Raw genomic sequence first — 18,051 nt, forward strand, 5'->3', positions numbered from 1 at the left:
AAGCAGCCTGGTTTCTAAATGTGTAGAACTGGGTTCCACTTTGCGGAAGTGGGTGGGAGAGGGGTTAGTTGGGGAGCGAAGTCATCCAGCCCAGGAAAGCTGTCAGGTGCCACATGGTTGATTAATTATTCGAAATAATTTGAGACTGTGCTTGTATGGAGGGCTAAGAAAATCAAATATACGTTTTGGGCAGAGCCCCCACAGATACAAGTTGACCAATCACCGCATTTCTTAGCTGCACTGGAAAATTGGACACTGAAGATATGCCCACCATGTTGTATTGTGTAAGGGTCCTTCGAGTTGGTTCCCTTATTTCCCATTTATTTTACTTTGACATTATCATTTTTGATCCATGGATCTTTAATAGACTTGTACCTTTATGTTGAACAGAGGAAGTGAGAAACTCAAAAGTTGCAAAATAGTGCAGTACTATGAAGATTTTGAGTTTTAATACAAGAACTCAGGGCGCGATTCTCCGCCCCCCACGACGGGTCGGAGAATAGCGGGAGGGCCTTCCCGACATTTTTCCCGACCTCCCACTATTCTCCCACCCCCACGGCCGCCCAATGACACGAATCGCTGCTCGCCATTTTTTTACGGCGAACAGCGATTCTCCCCTATCCGATGGGCTGAGTTCCCAGGCCTTTCCGGCCGTTTTCACAAATTTAAACACACCTGCTCTCACCATTCGTGAAAACGGCCGCAAAGTGCCGTTCTGCACAACCATGGCACCGATTGGCACGGCCGTGCCAAGGGTGGCATGGGCCGCGATCGGTGGGCACCGATCGCGGGCAGCTGGTCCGATACCCGTGCACTCTTTGTCCCTCCGCTGCCCTGCAGGATCAGTCCGCGGGGCGGCTGAGGGGCATGACGGACCGCGCATGCGCGGGTTTGACGCATATGCGCGATGACGTCATCCGCGCATGTGCGGGTTGGACCCGTCCAATCTGCGCAGGCACGGCTGACGTCATCGTGCGCGTCAGCCGCCGTGAGTCTTGGCGGCCGGGCTTAGCGAACGTTCGCTAAGCCTGCAATGCCGTTCTTCACGGGGCCGCGATGCTAGCCCTGACCCGGGGGGGTGAATCGGGTCCCGGGAGGGGGCGCGGAGGCTGCCGTGAAACACGGCCGGTTTCACGGCAGCCTTTGCGACTCTCCGCATTTGCGGAGAATCGCGCCCTCAGTCTTTCTGCATTTGAGGGGCGAAATTCTCCGACCCCCAGCAGGATCGGAGAATCGCCTGGGGCCGCCGAAAATCCCGCCCCCACCGTGGCAGAGATTCTCCGCCACCCGGGAAGTGGCGGTGGCGGGAATCTTGCCACTCCGATCGGAGAGGCCCCTGCGATGATTCTCCGGCCTGGATAGGCCGAAGTCCCGCCCCTGGGAGGTGTCTCCCGCCGCCAAGGTTTGAACCACCTCTGGAACGGCGGGATCAGCGGCGCGAGCGGGCCCCGGGGTCCTGGGGGGGGCAGGGGGCGATCGAACCCCGGGGAGTGCCCCCACGGTGGCCTGGCCCGTGATCGGGGCCCCCCGCTCAGACTACAGGCCAGTGCCCTGGGTGCACTATTTCTCCTCCGCGGCCGCCACGGCCTCCGCCATGGTGGAAGCGGAAGAGAACCCCACATCGCGCATGCGCCGGCAGTGACGTCAGCGGACAACTGCCGCTGACGTCACTGCCGGCGCATGCGCCGACCGGCGAAAGCCTTTCGGCCAGCCCCGCTGCCGGGGGCGCCGGTTTTTTGCGCCAGTCTTCTGGTGCCAACCGCTCCGGCGCGGGGCTGGCCCCCAAAGGTGGGGAGAATTCCCCACCTTTGGGGAGGCCCGACCCCTGAGTGGTTGGTGCCACTCCCCTAGGCCGGGACCCCCCATCACGCCGGGTAGGGGAGAATCCCGCCCGAGAAACAGGGGAACTTGGTTCAATTGATTGGCTGATGACCGATGGATTGGCCAAAGACCCTATTCTGCCTGGCAACAGACAATGATTGGCTTCAGTCAGGTGGGAAGTTTTCAGAGGACCCAGGAAGGAACAGAACTCCCCTGGATGCTGACAGAAGAATCTATGAGTTGCTCTCTCTCTCTCTCTTTCTTCCAAAAGGTGGCTTGCATGTTGTTTCTGAGACTGCAGAGAAGTCTTGAAATCCTGATGAATCTACAGTGAAAACCATTACTGACTGAAAGCAGGAAATTCCAGCTGAAATAATCTGCCTATTTACTTTAGTTATTGTTATTAATAAAAATTAATTGTGTCTAAATTTACAAACCTGGTGACTGTAATTATTGGGCAGCCAAAGACCAAAGACTTCGGGTATTTTCAAAGAATTAATACTAAATTTCAATTGTCTTGCGACTCTGGGTAAAGTGGGGCTGGAATTGACCGTGCACTAGCCAGGTGTTGTAACAATTGCCATAATAGCACCAACACAGGAGGGCATCTGTGAATCTGCATCTGGGCGTAACTGCTTGTTTCATTGTTTACAGACTTTATAGGGCTTTATTTCTCTTGAAATATTGTAGATATGTTTATTGTTGCAACTTTATCTCACTTTTCTCCATATTTTTACCATTAAAATCTAAATGTGGCATTTTATGAATGCAGTTAACTTAAGTCACAGCCTTTTGTTCCGTTCATGCTATTGGTTTTGGTCCCACACTCTGCTTGACTTTGATCCATGTGATTATTATTTATTTGATTGAGTGAAATATGAAATGAAAATGCCAGGAAGTATTATATTCACCATTTCCCGTCTCAAAGAACTTCTGACATTGTTCATTCTATTTGCAGATGTGGTGGTTAGAGGTTAAAGGTAGGATTTTCCGACCCCCCCGCCGGGCCAGGGAGAATTGCTGGGGGGCGGCGTGAATCCCACCCTGCCGCCCTGACGTCGGCTGCCGGATTCTCCGGCACAGGTTTTTCGGCGGGGGCGGCACTCGCGTCACGCCGGTCAGGGGCCGTTGGCAGTGGCCCTTCTGGCGCCGGTCACAGGCGGCCGGGCCGCCGATTCTCCGGCCCAGATGGGCTGAGCGGCCGCTCTAAAAAGGCAGAGTCCCGCCGGCGCCGTCCACGCCTGGTCGCAGCTGGCGGGAACTCTGCGCGCAGGGTCGGGGGGGTGGCCTGTTGAGGGGGGAGGGGGGCTCTGACTTCGGGGGGCGGCCTCCGATGGGGTCTGGCCCACGATCGGGGCCCACCGATTGGCGGGCAGGCCTCTCGCTTATGCGCCGGCCCCTGAACTCCCGCGTCATGTTGCACCAGGGCAGGCACATTGAGGGAGGCCACCACGCATGCGCCGTGCTGGCCCTCTGTAGGGGCCAGAATCTGTATTCCCAGCAGCCCATTCACGCCGTTGTGAAATGTGACGGCATTTCCGACGGCGTGGACACTCTGCCGCCAAATGGGAGGATCTCTCCCATGAATTGTAAATCGTTTTTTGTTCTCATCTGGTAAGTAAATTGAAAGAAATATGAAAATGAAATGAATGAAAATGAAAATCGCTTATTGTCACGAGTCGGCTTCAATGAAGTTACTGTGAAAAGCCCCTAGTCGCCACATTCCGGCGCCTGTCCGGGGAGGCTGGTACGGGAATCGAACCGTGCTGCTGGCCTGCTTGGTCTGCTTTAAAAGCCAGCGATTTAGCCTGGTGAGCTAAACCAGCTAAACCAGCTAAATATAGCCGTAACATATATTTATATATTATCCCTAGGTGTAGTATAGTTTCATTCAAAATTGAACATTTAAATTAATGTGTATTAGCTTGGTTTACTGGGAATTATTAGACAACCCTATGCTCCCATAAGGAATCTATGCTTGAAAGGAGAGTGGGCCAGATGTAGGCTAGCATCAAAACACAGTTCCTCATTTTCTGGAATTAAAGTTTAATAAAGCTGAGTGTACGAAAAGTATGGTTATTTAATAGCCTCAGTGAATGAGTAAGCTTGGTTGCAACCAAACTGCTAGTTTTCAGAAATCTATAGTAAACAATATGGACTAGTTTGGTGCAGATTGAGAAGTCTCATGAGGCAGCCAAAGAATAGATGTGCATTCACGTTCTGCACTGCGATATCATTCTTCTCATTGATGAATGCAAAATTCACAAGAAATTATTTTATAATCATAGAGAGCAGTGTTATTGCTTACCAATGTTCCACAAAGTAAAAAATACACATTGCTTTGAACCTTAAATGAGAGCATGAATGGCCACAACCATTTGTCATTGATAAATCAATATAATATTCTGTTCCTTCATCAAAAAGTGAGTACTCCTTGAGCTTAAATGTCAGGTGGTAAACTTAAAATAGACACTAATCATGAGAAAACATGTTATCATCTATTATTGACAAGTTTAACAGTGAATAACGAGACAGATAATAAGTTATATTTGGGCAATAATACATGGGGCGGCATGATTTCTTGTATACTGTATTACATTTCCTGCAAACTAAGGATATCTTCAATAAAAATCCCATCACTGCTCTATTTAAAAGAGGTGTTTCCATTGCTGACGTTCCTTTAACTTTCCTTCAAAATTGTTATATGGTGCAGTTAATTAGATTTATTTTTCCATCTGTGATGCTTTCGTTTAACATGCCAAGAACACAGCATCAACAAGGAACCTGTTGACTTCTGTTGCCAGTAACTGCAATAATAAAAGATTCTGATGTTCAGCCTGAGGGTTCTTTATATAAAAATAAATGGCACACGGCAGAAATAATGGAGATATTGGGCATTATAGCTGTTGTTTGGCTTTTATATAAAGAATTTCCAGCATCTGAAATTTTCATCCATGAAAATCTTTGCACCAAGGACCAGTCTTCAGATTTAATGGTTCACAAAATGCTAATGGCTGTGTTAATGCTAACTGAAGTCACCTGAGTGCATCCCATGGGATATTTGACCAAATAGCAAAAAGAAAAGTGCCTGCATAAATAAACTAATCAATTAAAATTAAAGGGATTTCTGGAAGATGGTGTTGATGTTTAAGAAAACATTTTTATTTCCGTCAGCCGCAATAGCAGGTTTTCACTCCACATTGCCCACTCCCCACTTCATTAATTATGCATGCATGGGAAACTTGCCGGCTCGCTGGCGGATGGCCTCTGATTGTCCGTCCCGCCGTGAAATGACCACTTCCACACTCAATATTTAAACTGCCGCCATGCACAACCTCCTCAATGCCGGCAACCAGGACAGCCTCATCAACGAAATGCCCCCGAAAGGCGAGAAGACGGAAGCCCTTAACTTCAGTGATACCTCAGTGGGATGCCTGCTTAGCTCAGTAAAGACGCTCCATGATGTCCTTTATTCTCTCTGTAGTGGCAGGACCTTCAATAAGGTGAACAATCTGGCTTAGGAGGTGGTGGCAGCAGTCGTCAATGCCAACGAGATACAGAAGAGGTCAGGCGCCCTGTGCAGGAAGAATCATCTAATCTGTGCCGCCAGGCGAAGGCAACCATCTCATCTCTCTCAACTCATAGTCACTGACGTCTCACATGCTGCCAGTTCAAGGGATATCACCACTCGCTCTTTCTCTCTCTCACACACACATTTACATATCCGTCTGGCCTCATGTCCTCTGCATTTCACATCTTCATCCTAGCCATGGCTTACCTCACCACCCAACTTGCTCAAAATCCTTCACACCTGCCCTGACATGCATCTTGCTCACAATCTCTCCCTTTGCCTTTATGCAGGACAAGATGGCACACAATCACAGGGAGAGGTCACAGGCCTGAGGGTGGAGTGCTGAAAATCAAAGTCCTCTCTCAATATGAAAACTATGCCATTGAACTGAAGAGAGAGGTTGGGGACAGTATTTGCAGTGATGGTGAAGTTGGCAGAAAGAAGCCATGTGAGGATCATGCACCAGCTCATCCCTCAGACAACCATACTGCCAATCCATTTCCCTGTTTTGGAGTCATCTGTTATGCACTAATTGTCTCCACTTTCTTTCATAGGAAACTCAACTAAATGGCTGATGGTCTCAGCCAAGTCCTTAACTCGAGCCCCAATGATACCTCTGGGCATCCTGACCAGACCCTGGAAGAAGATCCATCGTAGTGCTCACCCACGTCCTTCACGAGTGCAAAGACACTAACCTTAGTGCGACCTTAGAACATAGAACATAGAACAGTACAGCACAGAACAGGCCCTTCGGCCCTCGATGTTCTGCCGAGCCATGATCACCCTACACAAACCCACGTATCCACCCTATACCCATAAACCCAACAACCCCCCCCCCCTAACCTTACTTTTTAGGACACTACGGGCAATTTAGCATGGCCAATCCACCTAACCCGCACATCTTTGGACTATGGGAGGAAACCGGAGCACCCGGAGGAAACCCACGCACACACGGGGAGGACGTGCAGACTCTGCACAGACAGTGACCCAGTCGGGAATCGAACCTGGGACCCTGGAGCTGTGAAGCATTTATGCTAACCACCATGCTACCGTGCTGCCCTTGTTCCACAGCAGGCTTGGAATCACAATCTTGTGAGCACACTGCACAATCTGGTCCATGGCAGGCGGAGCCAGGGACATTCAAAGTCACTGGCACTTGGAAGAATCCTGGAGAGCAGGATTTTGCTTACTCCAAGTCAGAAGATGAGCCTCCGAACCCGGTCGTCAATCAGTTGGTGGGGCTATTGCGACAATTACCGGAACATCGCAAAGGGATGTCAGCTTCCAACAGACGATGAAAGAGTCCATCCGCCTTCCGTCTGAGATGATAATTCCAGCATGCCAATTCACCAAGGTCAGCACTGGCAGGTTGGCAGCCGCCATGGAGACCTTAATCCAGGATATCGGTTGTGCACTGCACAGTCGCAGCACTTCATCGGCTGTAGTCATTGGTGGAATCCATCAGTGGCCATGCTGCGGGGAGGGGGGAGCTGCTGGAGTCTCGGTAGGCGCACCTAAACCTCATTACAGCTGCTCCTTCTCCTCAAGCAGTCGGCCGGGGACCACAGGCGTCCATAGGGAGGAGGACCAGCATCTGGACACCCTGGGCAAACCACCCATGTGCTTCCAGGACTGTTCAGCCACTCCCAATCCCAGTTCCAGAGGCCGAAGAAGGTGCACCTGCCCGACAGCAGCACACCCAAAGCAGGCTGGGACCTTCCTCATGTCAGCTCTAAAGACAAGGTCAGCCAATGTAATGACAGACAACAGGGTGAGGCAGACAGCAGACTGCCTCCACCTCTGCTATGGATGTTGGGGAAACACTAACGTGTAGCAGTACGGTCAGGAAAGCAAAAAAAATAGGAACACAATGGTGGCATGGGAATTCACAACATGTATGCAATGAAGACAAATGTGAATGGAATCATACCCATTTCATATATCTTGGACTGGATTCTCCGCACCCCGATGCCGACATTGCGTTCGGCGATGAGGCCAAGAATCCAGTTTCATGCACGAAATCGGGACTGGCGTCGATTCGGCGATTCTCCACCTCCCGAAAGGCGTCGTACTCAGGGAGTACGCCACACCGACTATCTACCACCTGAGGCCATTGCTCGATGACCGCACCACTATTCTCCGCCCCCGACTGGCCGAATTCCCAACAGCATATTTCTAATGTGGTTCTGCCATTCGGGATACTCACGAAGCGGCTGTGGACTCAGTCCACGGCCGCCACAGTCGGGGGTGGGCCAATCGGAGGTCAGGGGGGGCCTCATTCGGGAATGGGTTTTTTTGTACGGGCGGTCTCGGTCGGGCGAGTGGCCGATCGGGGGCGCTATTTCCGGAGTCCAGGTCCGCGCTCTGAGACCGCCATGGAGCACGGCGCGGCTGCTGGAGACCGCCGTCGTGCACATGCGTGCCTCTGACCTGGACGTGCGGGGTGGGGGGGCATATCGGCAGCTCCACAACGGCTGCCTGCTAGCCCACCTGCAAGGCTGTTAATCTGTGGCCTTTTGATGACAGTTTTCCTGCCGTAACCTAAATCTTCACAGCTCCAGGTTCCCAGGTTCGATTCTCGGCTTGGGTCACTGTCTGTGCGGAGTCTGCACGTTCTCCCCGTGTGTGCGTGGGTTCCTCTGGGGGCTCTGGTTTCCTCCCACAGTCCAAAGATGTGCAGGTTTGGTGGATTGGCCATGCTAAATTCCCTTCGTGTCCAAAAACGTTCGGTGGTGTTACTGGGTTACGGGGATAGGTTGGAAGTGTGAGCTTAAGTGGGGCGCGTTTTCCAAGGACCAATGCATTCCCGAGGGGCCCAATGGCCTCCTTCTGCACTGTGAATTCTATGATCAAACGACCCTTTTCACAACGGTGTGGGGACATAGTCCCAAAAACAGAGAATCCAGCCCCTCATGTATTTTTATGATGAGCTGTATTGCTGCCAATCAGGTATGATATCATGCTCCCTCCCTCCACTTAGGGCAGGTATCTTTATCATGGGCCTCTAATCTATGTAGCAGACTTCTGTATCACCACAATATGTGGCTCTTTTCCAGATCATGCTCAACATCAGTGATGCCTCAGCCTTAATATTATGTGTGCTTGTGGAGGGAACTTTGTTCACATGCTTTTCAGGGACATGTCATGTTTATTCTTGGCTATGTAAAATTGAGATAGAGGTGTTCTCCAACGTATTTGCATTCTTGAAAGGTGTGAAAATGTAGTCTTCAAGGAGAGATGTGTTCACACATGGAGAAAGATATCATGCAAGTCCATGTGTTCTCTGTCTGTTGGAGTAGCTTTCATTCCATCAAAATACTGGAGTAAAAGGACGATTCAAGAATTGGGTAAAATCAAGATTTTTTTTAAAATTAGGATAAAATAAATATGTGGACAAAAAGGGAAAGCGATTGGAGTGTAGCTGTCTGAAGGTGTGTTTTTGATATGCCAATTAACATCTTAGTAGGAAAACAAGTGTTTACCTAAGTGACTAAGGGTGAACAATGGTGTATTGAAATAGGCGTTAAAACTATAGAAGAGGATTCTCGGCTTGGGTCACTGTCTGTGCGGAGTCTGCACCTTCTCGTGTTTGTGTGGCTCCTCCGGGAACTCCGGTTTCCTCCCACAGTCCAAAGATGTGCAGGTTCGGTGGATTGTCCATGCTAAATTGCCCTTAGTGTCCAAAAAGGTTGGGTGGGGTTACTGGGTTACGGGGGTAGGTTGGAAGTGTGAGCTTAAGTGGGGTGCTCTCTCCAAAGTGGAGAGAAATAAAATAGTGTGCACTTATAGTCTAAAAGCCTGATCCAGGGTGGTATTGAAACAGAGTAATAGCAAAGGGAAAAAGCAGTATACCCATAGCAGGTTGAGTGAGTGCAGCAGGAGAGGAGGAAAAGGAGGACAGGCAGTTAGCCGCTACAACCATAGCCACACCTAGCTGGAAAAGCAGTTTGTCTCCTAGAAACAAGTTTTGCTGAAAGCTGCTGTTGTGAAAACCCTCAAAGAGAAGAAAGGCTAAGCTGAACTGAAGAAAGATTTCCCACAAATTGGATGATAACTTGTAGATGGTAACTATATGCTGGATTTAGCTCATAGAGTTATATAATATTGTTGTTTGGGAAAGAGACATTTCTCAGAGCTCCTGGTGGAATCCGGTGGCTACCAAGGCCTCACGTGCATGCCTGCCTCATCCGGCCCATGTTATGGCCTCTTTTCCTGCAGCCTCAGCTTCCTTGAACTCATCATCCTCATCACCTTTGAGGCCCTCCTTATTGAAGGCGACATGCAGCTCCTCCATCTCATCATCTGGCAAGTCCTCCCCCTTTTCAGCGGCAGGTTGTGCAGTACGCAGAATACCATAGTGATCTATAAACCCTGTATGGATTGTACTGGAGTGATATGTCAAATCTGTTCATTCATCGGAATCATCTTTCGAATGTCTATGGTCTTCCCCACCATTGGTGACCATTGTACCTTCCCTCTGCATGAGGCTACCGCATGGACGTAATCAGCCACATCCTTTGCGCGTACCCTTTGGAGCCAAGTCATCAATTCTGGATCCTTTGTGATCCCTCAATGATAACTAGAACCTGCTGTCTACTCAAGGTTTATGAGTCATGGAAACTTCCTGTTCCAAACCTGCATGATAAATTTCTTCTGGTTGCAGAGCAGCTCTACAGAGAGCAAGTGATAGCCTTTCCAATTTATGTATTGCAGTGCATGTTGCCAGGGAGCTTTTATCATCACATAAGTGCAGTAGATGGCACCCTGCACCTGTGGGAACTCAGGAATCTCAGCAAAGTCCAAAGCTCTGGCATCAGAGCGCGCTTGATCTCTATTGAAGTTAATGTAATTGTGGGTCAAAAGAACATCTGTGACTTCTAAATGCGTTTGTGCATGGACGCTTGAGCGATACCACAGAGGTCCCCGTTGGAACCCTGCTGGGAGTTATTGGGGTCGAGGTTGTGTACAGTTTGATAGGGCATAAAACTTTGATAGGGCTGCTACAAAACCTGGTTCATCCAGCAAAACTGCAAGGTATGTCCTATAGCAAACTCATGAAGGTTTTAGAAGGGTAGTTCTCACCGAGACTGTTGTTAATTGCATAAAGGTTTCGGTTCCACCGCTATAATCAGGAAGAAGGTGAATGCATTTTGCAAATCATAGCAACTTTAAGAAGATTAGCAAAATATGTATGTTTGGTGCAACATTTGATGATGCTCTTCAGGATAGGCCAGTCAGTGAAGCTATTCAGAGGAAGCTGCTTACTGTCAGTGATTTAACTCTCAAAGTTGCTGTGAAGTTGCCACATCAATGGATCTATCAACAAAAGAAGCTTCACAGAGAGCGGCTGGAGTGAAGATCCATAAATTGGATACCACAAGAAACAAGGCTGCAAGGGGACAACCATGCTGTACACAGGTTGGACACTCAGCGGAGGAATGCTGCAGTAGAGGAAATAAGTGAAAGAGCTGAGGCAAAAAGGGCCATATTGCCAAAGAATGTTGGGCTCAAAAAACGACACCAACACCATGTGCAAGAAATGTACAATATGTACAAGAAATAAAACACATGCGAGCATTCTCATTGTGTCTCAATCAGTAGACAAAGTTCAGAAGATGATGTAAACTAGCAACTGCAAGAGCTGAAATTAGGCATCTTGGTGCAGCCCGATCAACAACATTTCTGGGCATTTCTAAAACTTGATGGACAACAAATTAAGATGGAAGTGGATACAGGCACAGCTGTACCATTACTACCTGAGGCAGCTTGTCTCTCGATCCAATGTGCTATGTGGCAGGGTCTCATTATGTCATTTTATGGACTTGGCTAGCAGCCAATCAGCTCTTCTGACATTCTGAGACATATCCTGTTCTCAATTGTGATAGGTAGAGTGCTCCAGACATTTCTGGGAAGAAGAAGTGCAGGCTCCATTTTATTTTAGTTTTACCAGATCTGGAAGGTAGCAAGGAATGGTTTTTATAAAGTCTCTATATCAGGCCTGTGAAAGTAACTTCTGATTGATATGCTGCAGTAAGTCACTCCAGCCAGACCTGCGAAGGTTGCTTATAATTGAAAGACTGCAAGCGGTAGCCTGGCCTGTGAAAGTTTAAACCCCTGTTTGAAAGGCTGGGAAAGCCCAGTCTGATATCTCTCTTAAGAACACTAAAAGGTCCTGAAGACCAGGCCCTTCTGTCTCTCTTCATACCACAATCAAAAAACAGACAAGCAGTTAGAAGGCAGAGTGGATGGTGAACCTGCCATAAACCGTGGGCAGCACGGTAGCACAAGTGATTAGCACTGTGGCTTCACATCCCAGGTTTGATTCCCTGCTGGGTCACTGTCTGTGCGGAGTCTGCACGTTCTCCCCCTGTCTGCGTGGGTTTCCTCCGGGTGCTCCGGTTTTCTCCCACAGTCCAAAGACATGCAGGTTAGGTGGATTGAAAGGGTTCATAGAATTTACAGTGCAGAAGGAGACCATTCAGCCCATCGAGTCTGCACCGGCTCTTGGAAAGAGCACCCTACCCAAGCCCACACCTCCACCCTATCCCCATAACCCAGTAACCCCACCCAACACTAAGGGCAATTTTGTACACTAAGGGCAATTTATCATGGCCAATCCACCTAACCTGCACATCTTTGGACTGTGGGAGGAAAACAGTGCACCCGGAGGAAACCCACGCACACACGGGGAGAACGTGCAGACTCCGCACAGACAGTGATCCAAGCCGGGAATCGAACCTGGGACCCTTGAGCTGTGAAGCAATTGTGCTAACCATTATGCTACCATGCTGCCCTGTTGGCCATGCTAAATTGCCCTTATTGTACAATAAAGGCTAGGAGGGATTATTGGGTTATAGAGATAGGGTGGCAGTGAGGGCTTAAGTTGGTCAGTGCAGACCCGATGGGCTGAATGGCCTTCTTCTGCACTGTATCTTCTATGTTTTAAACTCTCAGGTTTGGGCGGCATGGTAGCACTGTGGTTATCACTGTTGCTTCACAGCGCCAGGGACCTGGGTTTGATTCCCGGCATGGGTCACTGACTGTGTGGAGTCTGCACATTTTCCCTGTGTCTGCGTGGGTTTCCTCCGGGTGCTCTGGTTTCCTCCCACAAGGTCCAAAAGATGTGCTTGTTGAGTGAATTGGATATTCTGAATTCTCTCTCTGTCTGCCCAAATAGGCGATGGAGTGTGGTGACTAGGGGCTTTTCACAGTAGCTTCATTGCAGTGTTAATGTACGCCTACTTGTGACACTAATAAAGATTATCATTTTATTATCAGGTGGAGAATTCTAATATTATCTCAGTGAGACTGGCTACTGTTTGCAGTCTTTCAATCATACCTTCACAGATCTGGCTGGAGTGATTTACTGCAGCATATCAATCAGAAGTTACTTTCACAGACTGAATCTGGTGGAGGCCTGTAAAAGTAAAGATGACACTAAAAGATCCAGACCAACCAATGGTTTTCAACACATCACATTCTGAGAGGTTCATTGCCTACAAAGACCACAACCTCAGCAGCGATGATGCACATCCTTCATTCCCAGTTTAATCCCTGTTAGTTTGATCCTTCCCTAACCCCACCATGTGTTTGTCTTGTGTGTGTCTGGGTGGAGGGTGGGACGGTGTTAGGGGGATCGTTAGATTAACAGTAGTTCTATTATTACAATTCCATGTTTATCTCTTCTCCTGTTATAAACAACATTTTAAAAAATGAATTACAGGTCTGGTGCATGTAACTCACTGGAGCCGTCAAAGGTCAGATCTCAGGAAAACATACAAATTAGTGGTTAATTCACGTGTGTTGGTACTCCGGGGCCTGTGGGGCTGGAATTGACCGCATACTAGCCCAGGGTGTCATAACACAATCAATTGATCAAATATTATTGTTAATTTGTGCCAAATTTATCAGCATGATTGAAGGCTTTAAATACTTTATAATGTGTTAAACAGGTATATAATTGGTCATAACAATGAGAAAATGCATACAATGAGGTAAAAGATGCCTCACAGACGTCAGAGCTGTTAGTTCACTACAACCCCAAGCTTGTGTTGCATCACCCTATGGGGTTACCTCAGATGTCTCACATGTCTTCAGGAGAGGAACAACTGGCAGCATTTCCTTTGGAAACACTTGCTAACACTGAAACAAATTAAGCTCAGCGAGAAAAGGAGGCTTTGAAATGATTTTGTGGGGTAAGAATGGTCCACTACAACCTTTATGGACATCAAGTTATCATTTAGACATATCATCGACCCTTGACGACAATCATTGGGCTCTGTAAATGTATTCCTTCTTTAGAAGCTAGTAGGTTACAAAGATGGTCTTTGATATTGTCGGCACACACGAACGATGTTCAATATTGTAAGGGAGAGCAACTTGCAAACACTGATGCTTTGTCAAGATTGCTGTTACAAGTTAAACAAGAACCTGGAGAACGTTTCATCAACATCCTATATTTTTTACTTATGGATAATGTACCTGCAACTTCATCTCGAGTACAGAAGCATACAAGAACCAATCCAGTGATGGGGAAGTTGATGAACATGGTCAAAGAAAGAAACAATGTCAGATGTTCACCATAAAAATCCAGAACTCAAACCCTGCATCACATGAAGACTTGAGTTGACAGTTCAGAATGGAGTTTTATTATGGGGAATCTGAGTGATTATTCTTCTGTGCTGGTGGAGTAGAGTCCTTGACTAACTGCATGAGGGACATCCTGGTATTTTGAGGATGAAGGAACTGGCACGCAGTTATTTTTGGTGGCTACGATTAGACACTCAAATCGAAGCAAAAGTGGGGCATTGTCAGTCCTGTGCAAAACTAAGAAACACGCCACCACTGCAACCATTACATCCTTGGGAATGGATGATACAGCCATGGCAGAGAATACACATAGACTGTGCTGTTCCAGTGGAGGGCCTCGTGTTTCTAGTCATTATAGATGCACTCTCTAAATGGCGAGCAGTAGTGATTATGGAATGCAGGACGACTGAACACATCATTGGACACTCGAGTAACTTCCCTGGAAGTACCAACTACTGAAGGAAAAGTGGAAACTTCCAAGCTCTCGGGTAACCTGGTTCCAGAATATCGAATACAATCCAAAGGGAATAGATGTCCACCTGAGAGATTGGCTTATTGAGTTGTATATATATCATAGAATCCTCACAGTGCAAAAGGTGACTATTTGGCCCATCGAGTCTGCACTGACCCTCTGAAAGAGCACCCAAACTAGGCCCAATCCCCCACCCTATCCCCATAACCCCACCTAGGGGCAATGTAGCATAACCAATCCGCCTAACCTGCAGATCTTTGGACTGTGGGAGGAAACTGGAACACCAGGAGGAAAGCAACATAGACACGGGAAGAATGTGTAAACTCCACACAGTCAGCCAAGGTTGGAATTGAACCCTGGTCTCTGGTGCCATAAGGCACAATGCTAACCACTGTGCCAACATGCCACCCCATTATGAATAGACAATACATTTTTTTTCAAATTAAGGGGCAATTTAATGTGGCCAATCCACCTATCCTGCACATCTTTGGGTTGTGGGGGTGAAACCAATGCAGACACGGGGAGAATGTGCGAAATCCACATGGACAGTGACCTGGGGCCGGGATCGAACCCGGGACATTGGTGTTGTGAAGCAGCAGTGCTAACCACTGTGCCACTCTTATGTATGGACATAATGCATAGGTGGGTCTGTTGTAAAAATATTAAGTAGTTGTCATTGTCCTAAAGAAGTAAAGGGAAGGGTACTGTGTATCACAGAATACACCCCCACTGGGGAAGCATCATGTGATCTGTATTGACATCAACAGTGAGTGTTTGCGCAGACTTCAGTTCTCCATCTTAGACTGTGTGAACAACATCTTAATGAAACCTTTTATCATGTTTGTACGAATCCAGAGTATGGGCACCCCTATACCTTTTCTCTTTGTGGTAAAGTCAAAGATATAACTACACATATTTCAGTGAGCAAAGTGGAAGGAAGCTTTCTTGACTCAACATTTTACGTGTCTTGGACGGGATTTTCCAGTCTACCAGCCATGTGTTTCTTGGCCACACTCCGCTGCCAATGGGATTTCCAATTGAAACCACCCCATGCTGCCACGCATCCACTGGCGGGGCTGCGCTGCCAGCGGGAAAAGTGAATCCCGACAACCGGAGAATTCCAGCCCTTGTCTTTAAACTGTTTGGTGTGCACCCTTGGTCGGATAGTATGTTGCACTAGTTTGTCCCCTATTTGTGGCTTCTCATGACATTGTACCACTTGTTCCAGCCTTTCTTTCTGCATTGGTACCTCCAATGTCCTCTGGTGCCACTCTGAGTCTCTGTAAGGATTTTTAAAGATGATTGGGGAGGAGCCAATACTGCTCATACACACCACAGATTCCCTGTGGAGATTCTGTACTGGATCTAACACCAGATGACACTGACTCCCTGGTCAAAATCTTGCAAAAGCTCTTTGGCCGTTTGCCATGATAGTGAATGATTTCTTCACTGCCGTATGCAAAATCCAGGCCAGTACAATCATGATAAACTAGAAGAAATGTAATATAAATAAGGGGATGGAAGACCTGCAGTGGAAATTAATCAGAGTCTGTTTCTGGGCCCAGACTTGCTGCTGCAGGGTCACTTCATTCCCAAAGCAAGAGACCCACGGATTGATAGAAATTAGTCCTTTGGCATCATTTGCATACTCCGGTCAAGCTGCCAGCTGTGGTCACGCTTCCATAGGCAGCTCATCCCACAGGAGATTTCAACCATCTCCATTGGCAGTTGTAGCCCTCAGATAGGTTCCAGTAGAGCAGAATTGCAACCTGTGCGGATTCAGAATGGCACCCCTGTTCTTTCTGCCTCCAGAGGAAGCTGTTGTTTGTGGGAAAAAAATAAAAACTGACCTTTGTTTGGAATCTATAGATGTAAGGATCCTGATTGGGGCAGGCCCAACATCTGTCCCTTTCAAAATGAGCCCAATTAATTGGTGCTGGTTTCCAATTTACATCCTGAAAACATGTCCTCGTTTGGACATCAGTCCAGAATGCCAAGAAAATGAATCCCGCAAATTTGGCAGTGGGATCAATACCTGTGCAGATTGGGCGCAGGCCATCCCACTGCTAGATTGATATGCTCAGCACCCAACTCCACACCAATAGACCAGTGCAGCAAATACACTCCTCTTTCCACCCAACAATGTTATCACAACTATTTTAGCCTTACTTGCAGACTCCTGTTCCATGATGTAATACCAAAAATGTTTGATTGTTGCAGATGATACCACAGTGAACCAGAATGAGGAATGGGTCTAAAGGTAACAATTGTCTCATCCTGCAGTAAACTGAATGAGTGCCAATATTTTATATTGGGTTTGCACAATTATCAAAAAGAACCTGAGTTCAAGATAAGTGCAAGTAAATTAACCATTGAATGATTTTCCGACCTGGATAGAAGTGGAGATACGGTGTTATTTGCTTAACAGTCAAGAGGAGAACAAAACTGAGCTTGTATATAGAATATTGCATAATTTATAGAAGTCACCCTGAGTGGGGAGATGAGTGGAGGAAAGTGACCTGTTAAACGATTCTCAGAATTGAACAGGAATGGATCTATTCTGTTACTTGTGTAACACTTTGAAAGAGACTTTGAGTACCAATTATTCTTACTGGATTTGCATTTCAGAATTCACCGTTGATAGGGACAAACATATGCAAGTAGCCTGTTCCACCATTCTGCTGTAGCTCAGCTTTGCAGTCAACCAACATATTCAAAGATTGCACCAGGAGATGATTGGTTTCGGATGAAGGAATCCCTTGTCAATGTGGATTACCAACCATTAACATGTAAAGACTTTCTCTCCAAACTTCAGCTCACCTGCATACTGACTCAATAGAAACCTTCACAGTTAAAACTGTCACAGTCTTATTTTCATGAGGGGAGTTGACCAAGCTTGGTACTAACCTGGATCTAAAATTGTTGCTGTCTTCACAACTGCCTGTCCGCATGAAGAGTGAAGAAAATTACAACCCAGAAAAATTCATCTGTCATTCCTGAATGCAGTACCTTGCCTGATGTATGAGGAAAAGATGATTAGAACGAATTTGTTGTGGAACTGTTCAAGATTACTTTCATTTTACATTTATAAGCAGAACAATTTAAGTCACAGTGGAAATCTATAGGTCATCGGCTACCATTTCACAAATCTCTAACTGCCTCCTTTACAGCCTAAATCTTTTTACAAATGATTTTGCTGTAAGGTAAACAGCCCTGTGAGCTCTGTTAATTGAGAATTAAACTGGAGACCTGAGGACATGGATTCAAATCCCAGTTTATCAAAGACAAATAAAATTTGCAACATGATTTAGGATATGGGGTAAAAGGAGAAATACAAAAAACGCACTTGACTTTCTGATTGCATAAAGACCTCCAAGAGTAGTTTTGCTCTCTCTTACGCCTTCTATGATATTCTAAACATGGGCGAAATTCACCGAGGACCTTCGTGACGCCCTTGACCGGCGGGCAAAAACGGCGCTGGTGACTCCGGCGTCGGGGCCCGCTTATAAGCCCTAAATCTCCCGTCCCGAAAGGGCCAGCAGCGGAGTGACACTGTACGCGTCAGTTTCACCCGCTGCGGAAGTGGCACGTCGGTTGA

The sequence above is a fragment of the Scyliorhinus canicula genome, chromosome 9 (genome assembly GCF_902713615.1).
Source record: "Scyliorhinus canicula chromosome 9, sScyCan1.1, whole genome shotgun sequence".
NCBI lineage: Eukaryota > Metazoa > Chordata > Chondrichthyes > Carcharhiniformes > Scyliorhinidae > Scyliorhinus > Scyliorhinus canicula.